The sequence below is a fragment of the Carettochelys insculpta genome, chromosome 29, assembly GCF_033958435.1.
Source record: "Carettochelys insculpta isolate YL-2023 chromosome 29, ASM3395843v1, whole genome shotgun sequence".
NCBI lineage: Eukaryota > Metazoa > Chordata > Testudines > Carettochelyidae > Carettochelys > Carettochelys insculpta.
The window spans coordinates 8,355,867-8,370,846 of NC_134165.1; the positions used below are offsets into that span (position 1 = coordinate 8,355,867).

The 14,980-nt window shown below is 50.8% G+C and overlaps 1 protein-coding gene across 6 annotated transcripts in view; it reads left to right on the forward strand.

The window, feature by feature from the left end:
* Positions 1 to 14,980, forward strand: part of HDAC7 (histone deacetylase 7) — a 241,923-nt gene that overhangs the window by 150,392 nt on the left and 76,551 nt on the right. The window contains exon 2 of one of the 6 annotated variants that reach the window (XM_074979490.1): positions 7,712 to 7,801. The exons of the other annotated variants lie outside the window; for them this stretch is intronic. The gene's annotated coding sequence lies outside the window, so the exon portion shown is untranslated. The remainder of the gene's footprint in view (positions 1 to 7,711; positions 7,802 to 14,980) is intronic. 6 annotated transcript variants of the gene reach the window in all.

The following is a 14,980-nucleotide window of genomic DNA, read 5'->3' on the forward strand; positions in this document are numbered from 1 at the left end:
TCAAACCTTCACTGTATTAAAGAGCCCATTCTTGTTGTTATTCTCTGGACATTCCCCAGTCTCTCCACATCCCTCTGGAAAAGTGGTGCCCAGAACTGGACACACTACTTCAACTGAGGCCTAATCAGTGCAGAGTAGATCATAAGAATGACTTCTTGGGTCTTGCTCACAACACTCCTGTTAATGTCCAGCAAGGAGGAGAGTCCCCCATCACCCTGAGCTATCTGAGGGGAAGGTCAATATGGATGAGCAAAACTCTGTGGAGTGGGAGAATTCCAAAAATTCAAACAAACCCAATCCACACATCCTTTCTGCCAACAGTTCCTCACTCCCCATCTCTGTCCCACCTCAGTGCGTGCCTGCACCCCCTCCCATGACCTGCAGCCCAGGCAGCCTTCTCTGCTAACACACTCTACTTCTCCTCTGCGCATGCCTTGCTCCTCAGAGCCTTTCACACCAAGCCCATATGCCTGGAATAGCCTCTCAGATCTCCTGCTCTCTCCTTTGTCATGGATCCACTAAGCCCCACCTGCTGCATGGACTCATAATTTAAGGCTGGAAAGAACCATTACGAGCATTTGGTGTGAGTTCTTGCATGGCACTGGACAGAGAGCTTCACCAGCTGGTGGTTGAGCTCAAGTGACCAAGACATCCAGTCTTGATTTTTCTGATTCCAAGTAACTTGTAACTCAGAAGACTTAAAGAGCTCAATCTATGTATCTGAAGGGGTGACTTATCCTTGGCTGTAAGGGCCTACAAAGGGAAAGAGTAGTTGATAATGATTAAAGATCTAGAGAATATGAGCTATGAGGAAAGATTGAAAGAATGAGGTTTGTTTAGTTTAGAAAAGAGAAGACTGAGAGGGGATGTCATGAATGAGTGTAGGGAAGGGGTTAATATCCAGAGGTAACCTGAATCCCAGGTGAGCTAAAGGGAGTGAAGTAACTTCCTTTAAACTGAGAACAGTTGCAGCTTTTGGGGCTTTCTTTTCTGCAGACCAGCAGAGAGGAAAACCAGAGGTTGCGGGGGTGGGGAGATGTCTCCCAGGCATTCAGAAATATACAGACTGTTGCAAAATCAGCCATAGAGGTGTAACTAAAAGGGAAATGTATAGTTAGACGCGATCAGGGTATGCTTATTTTGAATTTGGTTGGACTGGCTGCTCTGTTCTTCTCTTTTGTGTTGTTGTTTGACGTGATGTTTTTTCCCCTGTAACTTTTAAGCTGAATCCCAGGAAAATATGTTTCTCTGCATGCAACCCATGATTCACTTTCTCTTGTTTTGTGAATAAATCACTTTTTTTTTTTTGCAAACAATCTGATACCTATGCCTGAGAAAGGTCTGTGTAGTGCCTTCAGCCACATAGCTATCAAGTTACAGCTTGCTGTTCTCAAACCCTCTGTGGAGGGGACAATGGGGTTGAAATTTTACCCACAGGGGGCATTCTCCAGTGTGCCTGCCTGGGAAAAAGGGGTCTCCCAGGACTGGGGTGGCAGCAGCTAACTCCCAGGGTATCTGTGGCCATAGAGAAGTTTTAAAATCAAGCCTGTATATAGGCATGGTGTTTCCAAGTCTCTGCGGGGCCCCACGTATGCACTTGAAGTGTGGTGTGAGGGAGGAGTCCCTGACAGGGAACATGGTAATGGTTTACAGGTACCTAAAAGAGTGTTACAATGAGGAGGGAGAAAAATTGTTCTTCTTGGTCTCTGAAGATAGGACAAGAAGCAGTGGGCTTAAACTGCAGCAAGGGAGGTTTAGATTGGACATTAGGAAAAACTTCCCTGTCAGGGTGGTTAAATGCTGGAATAAATTGCCTGGGGAGGTTGCAGAATCTCCATCACTGGAGATATTTTAGAGCAGGTTTGATAGACACCAGTCAGGGATAGTCCAGGCGGTGCTTGGTCCTTCAGTGAGGTCGGGGGACTTGACTCAGTGACCTCTTGAGGTCCCTTCCAGTTCTAGTGTTCTATGATTCTATTACTCCAGTGGAGAGAGTTTCTAATTCCTTGCAAAGTGGTAGTTTTCACTTGCCCACCAGGTAGCTGCATAGCAGTCAGTCCCAGGAAAGGTCAGCACTCCATTGATTACTGCTCATATATGCCCCCACGGGGTGCCCTATGTATAGCTTGCCTCAGACCCCATCCTTATACACAATCCATGGGTATTGCCCTGCATGCTGCTAGCAGCACCGGTGGACAGGATGTCATGTCAGTGTTCAGTCTTGGTTCTGTATCTGAACTGGAATAACAGGATATTTCCACAGCTAAGGGCTGATGTCCGGAAAGTCCTGTGAGCCAACCAGAAGGGATCTGCACACAGCTGAGCTATCTTGCAGGCTTCCTGTTCCCTACTAGACCCAATTTATTTCTCCAGAAAACCTCTCTGAGCTGAGGTCAATTCAAAGGAGGGTGCTTATGAGCAGGAGGACTGCGATTTGGGGCTGGCCTATGCTGGCAAATTACTGCACCGTAATTTCTGGTTCTGGGGTGTGAAAAACATAACGTGCCCAAGCATAACAAATTACAGTGCTGTACAGCACCAGTGTGGACAGTGCCTGTCTAGTGCCCTTACTGTGACCACACTACCACAGCAGCGCTTTAACTTTAACGTGTAGACAGCGGGTCAGTAAAGAGCTGGGCAATCTGCTTCCAGAGTTACCTGGGAATACCAGACTGCAACTTTTATTATCCTCTTCCATCTCGAGAAGCAAAGGGAAGACCTTGCAGAATCCACAGAGGATAGAGCTAGGCATTGACCCCAGTGAACTAAAGCAAACGGACAGCACACAGCCTGCCCTTTTCCTCTGCTAAGTAATGGGCTGTGAATCTGGAATGCAGGTTGATAAGGTGGGGATAGGCTGCTCAGTTCCAGACAGTACAAACTGCTTTCAGCTGCCTGTCACTCTAGCCTGCTCGTGTAGCATCAGCACGAAGAACCTCCCTACTGGCGAGAGGGGGAGATCTCAATAACACAAATCTCCTTTCAGGCTTAAGCAAAACCCTAATTTCATCTAATTGTAAACCTGGGCAGCTTTATGTTGGTAGATTCACAAAATTAGGAGGGTTGTTGATGCTGTGGTTGGAGGTTAGAGAGTTAGTCTGATTTTAGGAAAGCAATTTATGCAGAGGCTCTCGGAATCTGAATTGAAAATTTCATTCCAGTTGGCTGAGATGGAAAATCTGTCGTGTGGAGTGAAAGCTGGCTCAGAATGTAATGAGTAATAGCAAAGCATGGCTAGAGGCTGGTGCTATTTAATATATTTAATGATCTGGAAGAGGCAGATAAAAAAAAAAAGCCACCTGGATGAAACTGACAGATGATCCTAAGTTCGGATCAGCTGGGAAGGCCAAAACCAGACAAATAATCTTGAGGATTTGGCTTGGAAAAATGCAGCTTAGATATCTAGAGAAGGATCCACAAGACAGAGAAATCTTGGGAAGCAGAAGTGCTAAGAAGCTAGGAGTGAAAATGGCAGACTGGTATGTGACCCAGTCCATCCTTGCCATAAACCAGTAGTGAATGAGAGCCAAGTGCCTCCCCCAGGATGGTGGTTTTTGTACAAGATGCAGGGCAGGACTGAAATGTGATATGGTTGCAGAACAGGCTAGTGCAGTTCATGGCACCATGTGTCAAGGCATCTCATCTCAAATAAGGAGGTGACATAACCTCCACACTCAGGAGCCAGTTATAGGCACCACCATGAGAGTGGCAAAAGGGGCCAGGAGAACAACAGAAACACTCAGCGACCTGAAGAGACTGATTATTTATTTCTGGCTAGCTCAAGCGCTAGGGGCTCTGTTGTTGATAAGTCCAAATTCCTAGGCTTTTCGGGAGAGCCCTCCTGCAGCAGTCACCCAGAAATAACTCCTACACCTCTGTCATTAGCAGACCTAACCACTCCAATCACCAGCATCCTTTTGAGGCTTCGCTGTTCCTCATGTGCAGCAGGCACCTAGCAGTGCCCATTCCCAGACACTTATCTGCTGTACAGTAAGTCCTGGAGCAGCCTCACATGCCCTTCTCCAGCACACACAAGAGCACTGACAGCTGTGAGGATCTAGAAGGCTAGCACTTGGGTCTGCTGGGCCCTGAGTGATTCCTGCTTCCATGCTGCCACCCAAGAACCCTAGCAGAGCGGCAAATGAGGGGCCTTGAATTTGGGATCCCAGCACCCCAGGCTGTATCACTGACAGGGCCTCGCTGGTAGTGTTCCAGGCACTTGCACCAGGAAGTTGTTTGTGCAGCTAGGTGGATCCCAGGTGGAAGCTGCAGAAGGTTTTGCTCATTCACCTCACCTCAGTTCCTGGCTTCCGACTTCTGATGTGCTCTTTGGCCCTGGTTCCTACCTGCTTTCTCTGCTTCTGCCTCTTGGCCCTGAGCATACCCACTAGGCCTGCCAGCTGTCTAACTTCAGGGGTCTCCTGTTTCCCTTCATCCTAATCGCTCAGGATCACAGCCAGCCTTGTATTCCCTGTTGCTGGTCTGTGGAGTGGTGCAGCTATGGGGGGATGTGCTCTTCTCACTGCCTGGTATTAGCTGTGGAATTGTTATTTTTGTGGAGAATGGAATCCCATTGAGAGGATGTTTACAGTTCAGCTGATCAAAGCAGTATGAGAACCATGGCATTGTCTGACCAGGACACGGCAACCAAGCCTACGCAGTAGCAAGGAAGCATAGCCCAAAGTCAGGAGCAGTGGCCAGTTGCCAAAGCCCTGTTCAGAGTCACATCAGAGGTCAGGAATCAGAACCTGGTGAGCTAGAGAGAGGCAAGGCAGGGACAGGACTTGGTCCAAGACAGTAGCAAGACTGGAACAAGGCAGGGAACAGGAGCTATGATAGCCATAGGCGGGTGTTTTGAGCAACTTTTGGCCTGCTTTGTTCAAGAGCCATTGCTGAGTCTTTCCACAAGTCAAATAGTGCAGCTAACCAGGCAGCCTCTTACAGGCCATCTGTCTTGGTTAGGCTGCCCAGAGATTAGCTCTGCTGCTGGCCCTGCTTTATGACAGCTGGCTGATCTCATGGGGATTTCCCATGGCCAGCCTCTGGAATTCATATCTACACCCTCCATGTGAACATGGATTCCTCCTTCCTCCACTGCCTGTCTGGTCAGTGATCTGTCTGCTTGGTGATGTCCCAAGCAGAAACTGCTGCAGAATGTGCAGAGAGCACTCCACCCTCACCATATGACTAGGGCCCTACCAAATTCATAGCCATGCAATAGTCATCATGGACTGTGAAATCTAGAGTCTTCCCATGAAATCTGGCCTTTTGTGTGCTTTTACCTTATACTATACAGATGTCATGGGGGAGACCAGTGTTTCTCAAATCGGAGGTCCTGCACCAAAAGGGAGTTGCAGGGGGGCTCTTAAGGTAGTTTTAGGAGGGTCACGGTATTGCCACCTTTACTTCTGTATTGCTGTCTTTAGAGTTGACAGGCATGGTTGTAGAGTTGGCCAGAGGCCTAGCTCTGAAGGCAGCATCCCACCAACAGCATCACAGAAGAATGGCAATACTATACCCATGTCCCCCTTACTTCTGTACTGCTGCCTTCAGAGCTGGATGGCCAGTGAGTGGTGGCTGTTGACCAAGGGCACAGCTCTGCTGGAGGCTGTGCAGAAGGAAAGGTGGCAACACCATATCAAGCCATTCTTCCCTTGGCGCAGCTGCTGGTGGTAGCTCTGCTTTCAGAGCTGGGCTCCAGGCTAACTGCCACTGCTTTCCAGCTGCCCAGCTCTGAAGACGATGCTGTTTTCAGCAGTTGTGCAGAACCACCACAACCACCATAAACAAGAAGTAGTCCTGTGGCACCTTATAGACTAACAGATATTTTGGAGCATAAGCTTTGGTGCGCAAAGACCCGCTTTGTCATGCATCTTTGCCCATGAAAGCTTATGCTCCAAAATATCTGTTAGTCTGTAAGGTGCAACAGGACTTCCTGTTTTTGAAGATACAGACTAACACAGCTACCTCTCTGATACTTACAACCACCATAAAATATCCTTGTGACCCCCTCCACAACTCCTTTTTGGGTTAGGACTCCTGCACTTATAACACTGTGAAATTTCAGATTTAAATATCTGAAATAATGAATTTTATTGGCTACGTCTACACGTGAAGCCTACTTCGAAGTAGCCTATTTCGATGTGGCGACATCGAAATAGGCTATTTCGATGAATAACGTCTACACGTCCTCCAGGGCTGGCAACGTCGATGTTCAACATCGACGTTGCGCAGCACCACATCGAAATAGGCGCAGCGAGGGAACGTCTACACGCCACAGTAGCACACATCGAAATAAGGGTGCCAGGCACAGCTGCAGACAGGGTCACAGGGCGGACTCAACAGCCAGCCGCTCCCTTAAAGGGCCCCTCCCAGACACACTTGCACTAAACAGCACAAGATCCACAGAGCCGACAACGAGTTGCAGACCCTGTGCACGCAGCATGAATCCCCCGCTGCAGCAGCAGCAGCCAGAAGCCCTGGGCTAAGGGCTGCTGCACACGGTGACCATAGAGCCCCGCACGGGCTGGATAGACAGCGTCTCTCAACCCCCCAGCTGATGGCTGCCATGGAGGACCCCACAATTTCGACGTTGCGGGACGCGGATCGTCTACACGGTCCCTACTTCGACGTTGAACGTCGAAGTAGGGCGCTATTCCGATCCCCTCATGAGGTTAGCGACTTCGACGTCTCGCCGCCTAACGTCGAAGTTAACTTCGAAATAGCGCCCAACACGTGTAGCCGCGACGGGCGCTATTTCGAAGTTAGTGCCGCTACTTCGAAGTCGCGTGCACGTGTAGACACAGCTATCATATTTTAAAATCCTATGACTGTGGAACTGACCAGAATAGACCATGAGTTTGATAGGGCCCTACATATGAATACAGGGAATTTAATCTCCCTAAAATGTTCGTGATTGCAAGCCTGGTTCTGCTCTGCTGTTTGCATTAGCACTGGGAGGCCCTGAGCGGGATGGCACCAGTGTCTTCGCTGCACTCTCTCTAGACCTAGTCTGAGCAGGTGCCTGAACTATAATGCCGTCCTCGGAGAGAACAGCAGCAGAACCTCCTAGACATCTGGTGTTGGAGGAGATGATAAACCCTCTTAGCTCTAGTCTTGCTGGGTGTGTGCGAGTTCCCACATGTCCTGCTGGATTCTGATGACTGTGTAATGTGGGAGCTGGGTTCTAAGAAACCCGGAAAGGGTCTCTCTGCCGAGCCCATGAGGCAGGGACACAGTGTTCTTTCCTTTCACGGATGGTGAGATAGAGGCACACAGGCTTTAAAGGGCAGAGTTATGATCCCTGCGCTGGCAAGGTGCACAGAGGCCAGGGGGCTTGTGTCTCCTTTAATCAGGAGCTTTTGGGGGCTGGCTCTGTAATCCCTCTAGAGGTGTAGAGGGGCACAGGCCTGCAGGAGGAGGGTGTAGACCTGTATTGTGGCCCCTTTGTGCCAGCTCAGCTCACATAAAGGGGTTACCAAGCAACAAGAAACTGGAGCCCCAAACAGGGATTTTTCCTGAGTGCAGCATACTGGGTGCTGGGCACTTGTAAAACCTGCCCATAAACATTCCAACGAGAGTGGAACACTTCTGAAAAGCTGGTCCCATGGGGCTGCCCAGCGGTCCCCCAGGGAGCCTGCCACAGAGCTTACTACTGAATTCCCCCCATCCAGACCTGCAACCGCAAGACCAGTCTTTGTGTCTGTCCTAGGGCGATGTCTTGCTGTCTGGAAGTTCCAGCCCTCACACTCCATGGCTGCTTAACCTCAGCTGAAATGAAATGGTGACGAAAACAGGAAAGGTCTTGTAAAATATTTTCCTACTTAATTTCCACCCAGCCATGGCAGTGCGTCAGCAATCCCTGCAGCAGCAGCATGTCCTCTGCTGACGCAAGGTGTGCTGCATCAGCCCCAGCTGTGGTGTGTAGGGTTTGGCCAGTGATCCCAACAGTGCTGCTGGGAGAGATGAAGTTCTCCCCCCAGGCTGCTTTCACACCAGGAGAGGGAGTGAGGTATATCAAGAAGAATGTGCCCTGCCATTTGGGGAACTGCTTCCAGTTGAAGATGAAAACATTTGCTCCTGCAGTTGGAGTCGTTCATGCGATTGCAACACCCAGGCTGTGTTTCCAATTAATCTGTTGAAATCGTCATATGTTTGCAAGAATATTAGCTCAGCACAGAGGTATCTGGCTTCGAATTCACAGTGAGATGCCAGCTGAAACGCACACAGGGCTGCCTGAGACAGATCTATGGAGGAGAAACTGGCCACAACATGCTCTGTTTCCAGAAGCTGGCAGAGTTTAGTAGGGCACCCTACTGCCATAATATCTCTGGCAGGGGCTCTCCAGCTTGGGTAAGGTTCACGGGTGAAAGTGCCAAGGGGTAGCCAGGAAATGATAAAGCATGAGACTGTTGCTGGAGCACAGGAGGCCCTGGAAATGCTGCAGCCACGTCCTCGGTGGTGTTTTTCCAGGATCACTTGGACTCTGGTGCCTGCATGGAAACATTAGAGTTATTGCAGTTCTCCTTCCCTTTTCATTCCCTTGTGAGGGTGGCTCTTCATCCAGCTGTGAGCCACCTATGCATTTGCCTGCATTTCCATACACAGGCACTTCCTACCAAGAATGAGCAGGAAGAGAGTTTGCTGCGCAATGTGGCTGATGAGTTGGGTGGAGGAGAATCAGGCCTTTTGCAAGTGGACCCAAGGCAGCCAACAGACTTTGCTGGGCCCTGTCCTGGTTGTGGAGGGATGGACTCTGGGACCCTGCAAGGAGTGGGGTCTTGAGAGGAAGGGGCAGTCCAGTGCTCTGGCGGTGATTTAAAGGGTCTAGGGCTTCGGCCCAGGGCCTTCGTTAGGCAAACATAGCATATACAGCTGTGTAGGGCATCAACACATTTGTTGGGGCCCAAGGCTAAGTTTTCTTTGGGATGTCCTCCCTCCCCCACATACCCTCCTCCCCACTCATAGGCTCAGTGCAGAGGCTCTGGCAGCCCTCAGCCCCATCCCCTGGCAACTCCTACTCCCCCATGGGTTCAGCACTGTCTCTGTCAGTCCCCATTCCCCACCTCGCTGGGTCCCGCCACAGGCTGCACCCAGCCCCCACTCACCAGGGCACCATGAGTGACACAAGTGTGGACCAGAGGACTCCTGAGAACTAGGGGGCAGCCATGCAGGGGGTAGTTTCCCCTTCAAAGCACAGCGTCTCTCTGGCCGGGCACCCTCTGCTCCTCCCGATTCCTCTTCTGACCTGTTGTGATGGGGTGCAGGGGTCCCCAAGCACTGCACCCTGTCCACAGGCAGGAGTGACTCTCACTCAGCTGGTAGAACAGGAGGTTTATTAGGCGACAGTGGCCCAGTTTCTCACAGAAGAGTCAGTGCAGCAGTCAGAGACAGTCATTCCAACCCGTCCTGGGGAGAGGAGCCCGAGGGGTGCCCCTCTGGGGTGTAGCTTCCCCCCCTCGCCAGGCTGGCTGCCTTCCAGCTCCCTCTCCCCCACAGCATCTAACTGCTGCTTCTGATTCAAAAATCCCCTTTTGGCTCCTCCTTCCTCTTTGTTCAGGGCAGAGGTGTTACCTGCCAGCCTAGGTTATAGCCCCAGGGTCATCCTTAGCGGCTGGGAGCTGCTCTGCTTGTCTCATACACATCTAGCCTGAGTCTCACACATGCACTCCCCCCACTCCATCACACCTGTGCCCCGTGCCCTTGCTACGGCTACAGATGAGCCGCCCTCCCTCCCTGCCCTAGGTTGCCAACTCTTCCAGACCTGACACCACTGCAGCAAATGGTGTCCAGTCCATCTGATCCTAGAGAGTTGGCAACCCTCTGCCCCCCACAGTGTCTGCTGCTGCACCCCTCCACCCTGCAGAGCGGCTGGTCCCTCTGCAGGAGGGGTGTCACTGCTAGGCTGCCTGGGGCACCAGCTCTGGTAGGGAGAGCCCTGCTCCAGCAGCTGCTGTTTCTGCTATAGCAGTGGTAGCCATGAGCCCCCAGTCCTTTTAAATTATCAGGCCCTGCGCGGTTACCCCCAACACCTGTCGGTGGGCCTGAGCAGACCCATCAGTTCCTCCTTCATGTCCTCCTGTGGAGGGACACCTGCATTTCTGGTGGGGTACTCTTGCTCTGTTCAGAGACCTGACCCCCAAGACTAATTCTCTTCACCCTTCATCATTGTCTGGTCTGCAGTCGTTTGATGCAGTGCCTCGTGTGAGGGCTGCGTCTGTCCTGAGGTGAGGCAGTGGGGCCCTGGCTTTGTTAGTGGCCCATGCAATACGGGTAGAGAGCAGTGGCACGCAGCAGGCTGTAGATGTGAATCCTGGGAAGTGTCAGACCCTTCTGTGAGAGGGGCGGGGGGCTTCAGAGAGAGGATTGACAATGCAGTGAAAAAGGAAATCTGCTTCTTCCCTGCTTCTGTAGTTGATGTGTCACCTCCGAATCTGTGTTCCCAAGCATCAGAAATTCTTGGAGAGGCTGTTTCAGCGCCTTGCAGGTGGTGGTGTTGAGGCGGCACCATCTGAGTCTTTTAGCAAAGGAACAAAATAAACAGTGCTAGGGAGCACTGGTGGAGACCCCTCAGTCCTTGTCTCTGTGAGAGCAGGCCTTGGCAGGTGGAGAAATCTCACCTGCCCCATTCCCTGTTCGGTTTTGCCCCGAGGGTGGAGATTGGAAAAGCAACCCGATGCATTCCTTTTGTCTCCAAAGCGATTTTCTAAAGAAAACAAAGTGAAATTGGATCTAGAGGAAGGTCCCGACTGGGTGGGGAGCCAGCCTCCCACGTTAGCAAGTACAAACACTTTAGTGGAAAGACAGAGCTGACGCAGAAAGGTCCCCTTTCCAGTAACCTCCGTCAGCCTGAGCCCCACCCTCCCTCCTGAGTCAGCAGGATGAGGGAGATTGGATGGGGAAGCTAAAGTTGAGAAGTTCAGGCTGGACTAGGCTGATGGTTTCCATTCAGAGGTTTGTAAGGAAGACTCAGTTAGATCTGGTGGGATCATTCACTTTTACCTGCTAAACAGTTGCAGTAAATAGTGGAGGCACTGTGTATGGTAGCTAGGACATTGCTTAGCAGTCAGGACTCCCTGAGTCTGATGCTAGCTCTGCCACTGGTGTGCTAAGGCCCTGCCTCTCTTTTGTCTCAGGTTCTTGAATTGTGCTGTGGGGAGGAAGGGTTCATTCTCCTGTTCAGATCGCGCCCAAGGCTGTCTGCAGGAGCAGTGGCCTGGGTAAGACAGTCTGCAGTTAATTAATGTTCAGGTTGGGGGGCATTTTCTGCAGTCGTTAAGGCAGGCTGATATATGTGCCCTTACCCAGGATTACGTGTGTATTAGCATGCTCTGCTCCCTCAAAGGGGCCAATCTGTGTGACTTTAGATACAGTATGGGCTTTCCTCCAGAAAGGGGAAGGTGCCACCAGCTGAGGTTACAGGTCATTCATTACAAGAGTGCCTGCAGGAAAGACACAAGGCAGTGGCCTCTGCTCACAGAAAGCTCAATTGAACACACAGCTCCACATGTTCAGAGAGCCATCCCATATTCTACCTCCTCAGAGGTAGGCACCTCTCCTACTAGTGTAGTTGCCGCTTTCACCAGTGTTATCAGGGCTCAGTTTAACAGCATCAGAGTAGCTAAAGTGGTGCCCAGCATGACCCCATGGCATGTGCCCCCTGCACGAACAGTTTATGTGCTGCTCGAGGTTGGAGGTAACTTGTGCGCTAGTGTTTGCACTGACCTGGGGTGGCCCCAGGAGCTGGAGTTCTCAAGGGTCACTGGCTGCAGGAAAGGTGACTGGACACTATAGCTGCGTCTACACGTGCACGCTACTTCGAAGTAGCGGCACCAACTTCGACGTTAGGCGGCGAGACGTCGAAGTGGCTAACCTCATGAGGAGATAGGAATAGCGCCCTACTTCGACGTTGAACGTCGAAGTAGGGACCGTGTAGACGATCCGCGTCCCGCAACGTCGAAATTGCTGGGTCCTCCATGGCGGCCATCAGCTGGGGGGTTGAGAGATGCTCTCTCTCCAGCCCCTGCGGGGCTCTATGGTCACCGTGGGCAGCAGCCCTTAGCCCAGGGCTTCTGGCTGCTTCTGCGGCAGCTGGGGATCTATGCTGCAGGCACAGGGTCTGCAACCAGTTGTCAGCTCTGTGTATCTTGTGTTGTTTAGTGCAACTGTGTCTGGGAGGGGCCCTTTAAGGGAGCGGCTTGCTGTTGAGTCCGCCCTGTGACTCTGTCTGCAGCTGTGCCTGGCACCCTTATTTCGATGTGTGCTACTTTGGCGTGTAGACGTTCCCTCGCTGCGCCTATTTCGATGTTGGGCTGAGCAACGTCGAAGTTGAACATCGACGTTGCCGGCCCTGGAGGACGTGTAGACGTTATTGATCGAAATAGCCTATTTCGATGTTGGCTGCACGTGTAGACGTAGCCTATATGAGTAGGAGAGGAGTGTGTATGGATGTATGTTTACATGGACATGGGGTGGTGCATCCTCTGCTGCCTGTGCTTGTGTGTCTGAGTCTGTCATCTTCCGCAGGCGGAGGTGCCCTCCAGCTGAAGATGTTAAGGGAGATAGCTGCCATGATCATTCTTTTGAGAAGACCAGCTTTGTTTGTGGGGAAAGTTTCACTTAGTCTTAGGAGTGGAGCAGCCTGCCATCATCCTCGTCCCGGAGCTTTCCGTTCTTTTAGGTTCTTATAGTCCAAGGTGAGCAGGGACCATTGAGATCATTTGGTTGCAGCTGTATGTCACCACCTGGAAACCTGCACCACAAAAATTCCGGAGCAAAGCTGTTAGAAACACATCCATTCTGTTCCAGTGGTTAATCACTCTCACCATTAAGAAACATGTGCCATATTTCTAGTCTAAATTTATCTAGCTTCAATTTCCAGACACTGAATTGTGTAGTAATTTTTTTTGCTAGATTGACGCACTCATTGGTAAAGATTTGTTCTCTGTGTAGCTACTTATAAGTGTAATCATCACTGCAACCTTCACTTTAAGATAAATATTTTCCATAAACCCAGGCTGATTTGCATTAATTACTTCGCCCTCCTATAATTCTCTGTTTGTGTCAGGTTCAGCCACCTCTTTTTCATGCATAAGCTGATTTTGTCCTGGCCTGTCTGGATGGTGGTGGAGAGGTCATGCGTGGCGGACAGGTAGAGTTGAGTCATCTGTATATTGATGATATGTGAGTCCAGATTGTCTTCCAGGTTCTACTATGGCTGTATGTAGGTGTTGAACAGAACTGGTGCAAGAATGTATCATTGTGGGACTCCACCCATGAGGGGAGTCTGGTCTCAACACCGCTCTCTCTGTGTGTCCCCTCCATAAAGGACTTCAGTAATGCCAGTGGATTCCTCAGGCCCACCATCTATCTTGGGTGGGACTGCAGGGTTGGAACTGCCTGTGTTGTGTTTCAGACTGAGCTGGGAGCACAAGGAGGCAATTCGGAGCCATGACTCAGCTTTAATCACCCTGTCAGTTGTGGGGAGGACGCCAGCTGTGGCCATAAGTCTCATGAGGAGCTACAGTGGCCAGAGAGAGCTACAGAGGAGGGGTTCATCTGTAACTACGCAGCCAGCTTTTGAATGAAGCCTGGGTTTTGCAATCGGGTCCTCAGTGCTAGGTTTGCAGCCATTCCCCAAGCTTTCATTGCAGAGCTGGGCAGTGACAGGAAGGACTGGACCTGGGTCAGGAGTAGCCTCTGCATGGATCAAGGCTGCTTGTGCCTGCTCCTTTATTGCTTCCAGTTTATTGTGTGCAGGAGAGGAAGGATATTTCCAGCTTTCTCCTTTCTGCTTCAAAAGACCTTGGAGCCAGTGGGGGAGAAAGGCAAATTGTGCAATAGGCTAATCCTTGCTCTTCAGAGCACTGGCTGGCTCCACCCAAGTCATTGGGCCTGTCTGTCATGGGCTGGGACCCCCCTGATCTGCAGCCCTCCCCTGACCTTACTCAGTAGAGACACAGAGGAAAGAGCTGCCGTGGTCTGGCAGCAATAGTGCAGCAGCTCATTCTTATGTCCTCCAGGGAGCTCATGATCTCAGGCCTCTGTTATGAGTGAGAACATCACAACACAGGCCAGTCTCTACTGATGTCCTAGATCAGCGAAGGCTCCTGCCCAAACACAGGGCCGGGTGTTCTCTGCTGCTGCAGCCACTGACCTCCTCTGGCCTCTGTACCCTTGGATAAACGGGTGACAGCACCCCCCAGATGGGCGATGCAGTGGAAGGCAAAGTGTGACCATAACATGTTAGCTGTCTTGCTGGAAGTTGAATTGGGAGAGCACTCCTTGGTGTCTCCAGTGTGGATGCAAGATGGAGGCAGAGTGGGTGTGCTGCGGGGGGAGGACAAATTGCTCTTGTGGTGGGATCTCTTTACGGAAGCCTAGATCTGCAAATAAACTTCTCAGAAATTCTCTAAGGAGCTCTTCAAAATAGAAAGCACATGTGTTTGAGCTCTGTGATGGAGAACTCAAGGCAATGCTTGGTCAGGTCTTCTCTGCTTACATGCAGGTGAGGCAAGGCTCACTGCCCATGAACTGCGATAGGAAGTGATTTTATACAGACAGGTTTAACACCAAAAAAACAAACACTTGGGAGGAAAGCTCTCTTTGTTAAAACATATCCAAAAAGGGCTCATAACTCACCCTTTACATATGGCCCAGGCCTGGTCCGAATGGGGAAGGTTTAGCAATTCTACGCAGACAGTAACAACCCCTTCCCAGCAGTGGAAGCTAAAAGGCTGAAAGCCCTTCTGATACAAGAATAAGAATGCCTACGTGAAGAACACAGCTCTGTCACAAAGTCAGGCAGTGGAAACACTGTTTGTCAGTGCTTTTTGCTGACTAAAACTTGCACCCCCTCTGAGTGGTGATTGCTTTGTCTGCAGGAGCTTTGTCGCTCAGTGGCCAGTGTGGACAAAGCCCTACTGTGGTGTAAGTCACAGAATCATAGGGCTGAAAGCAACCTCAGGAGGTCATCTAATCC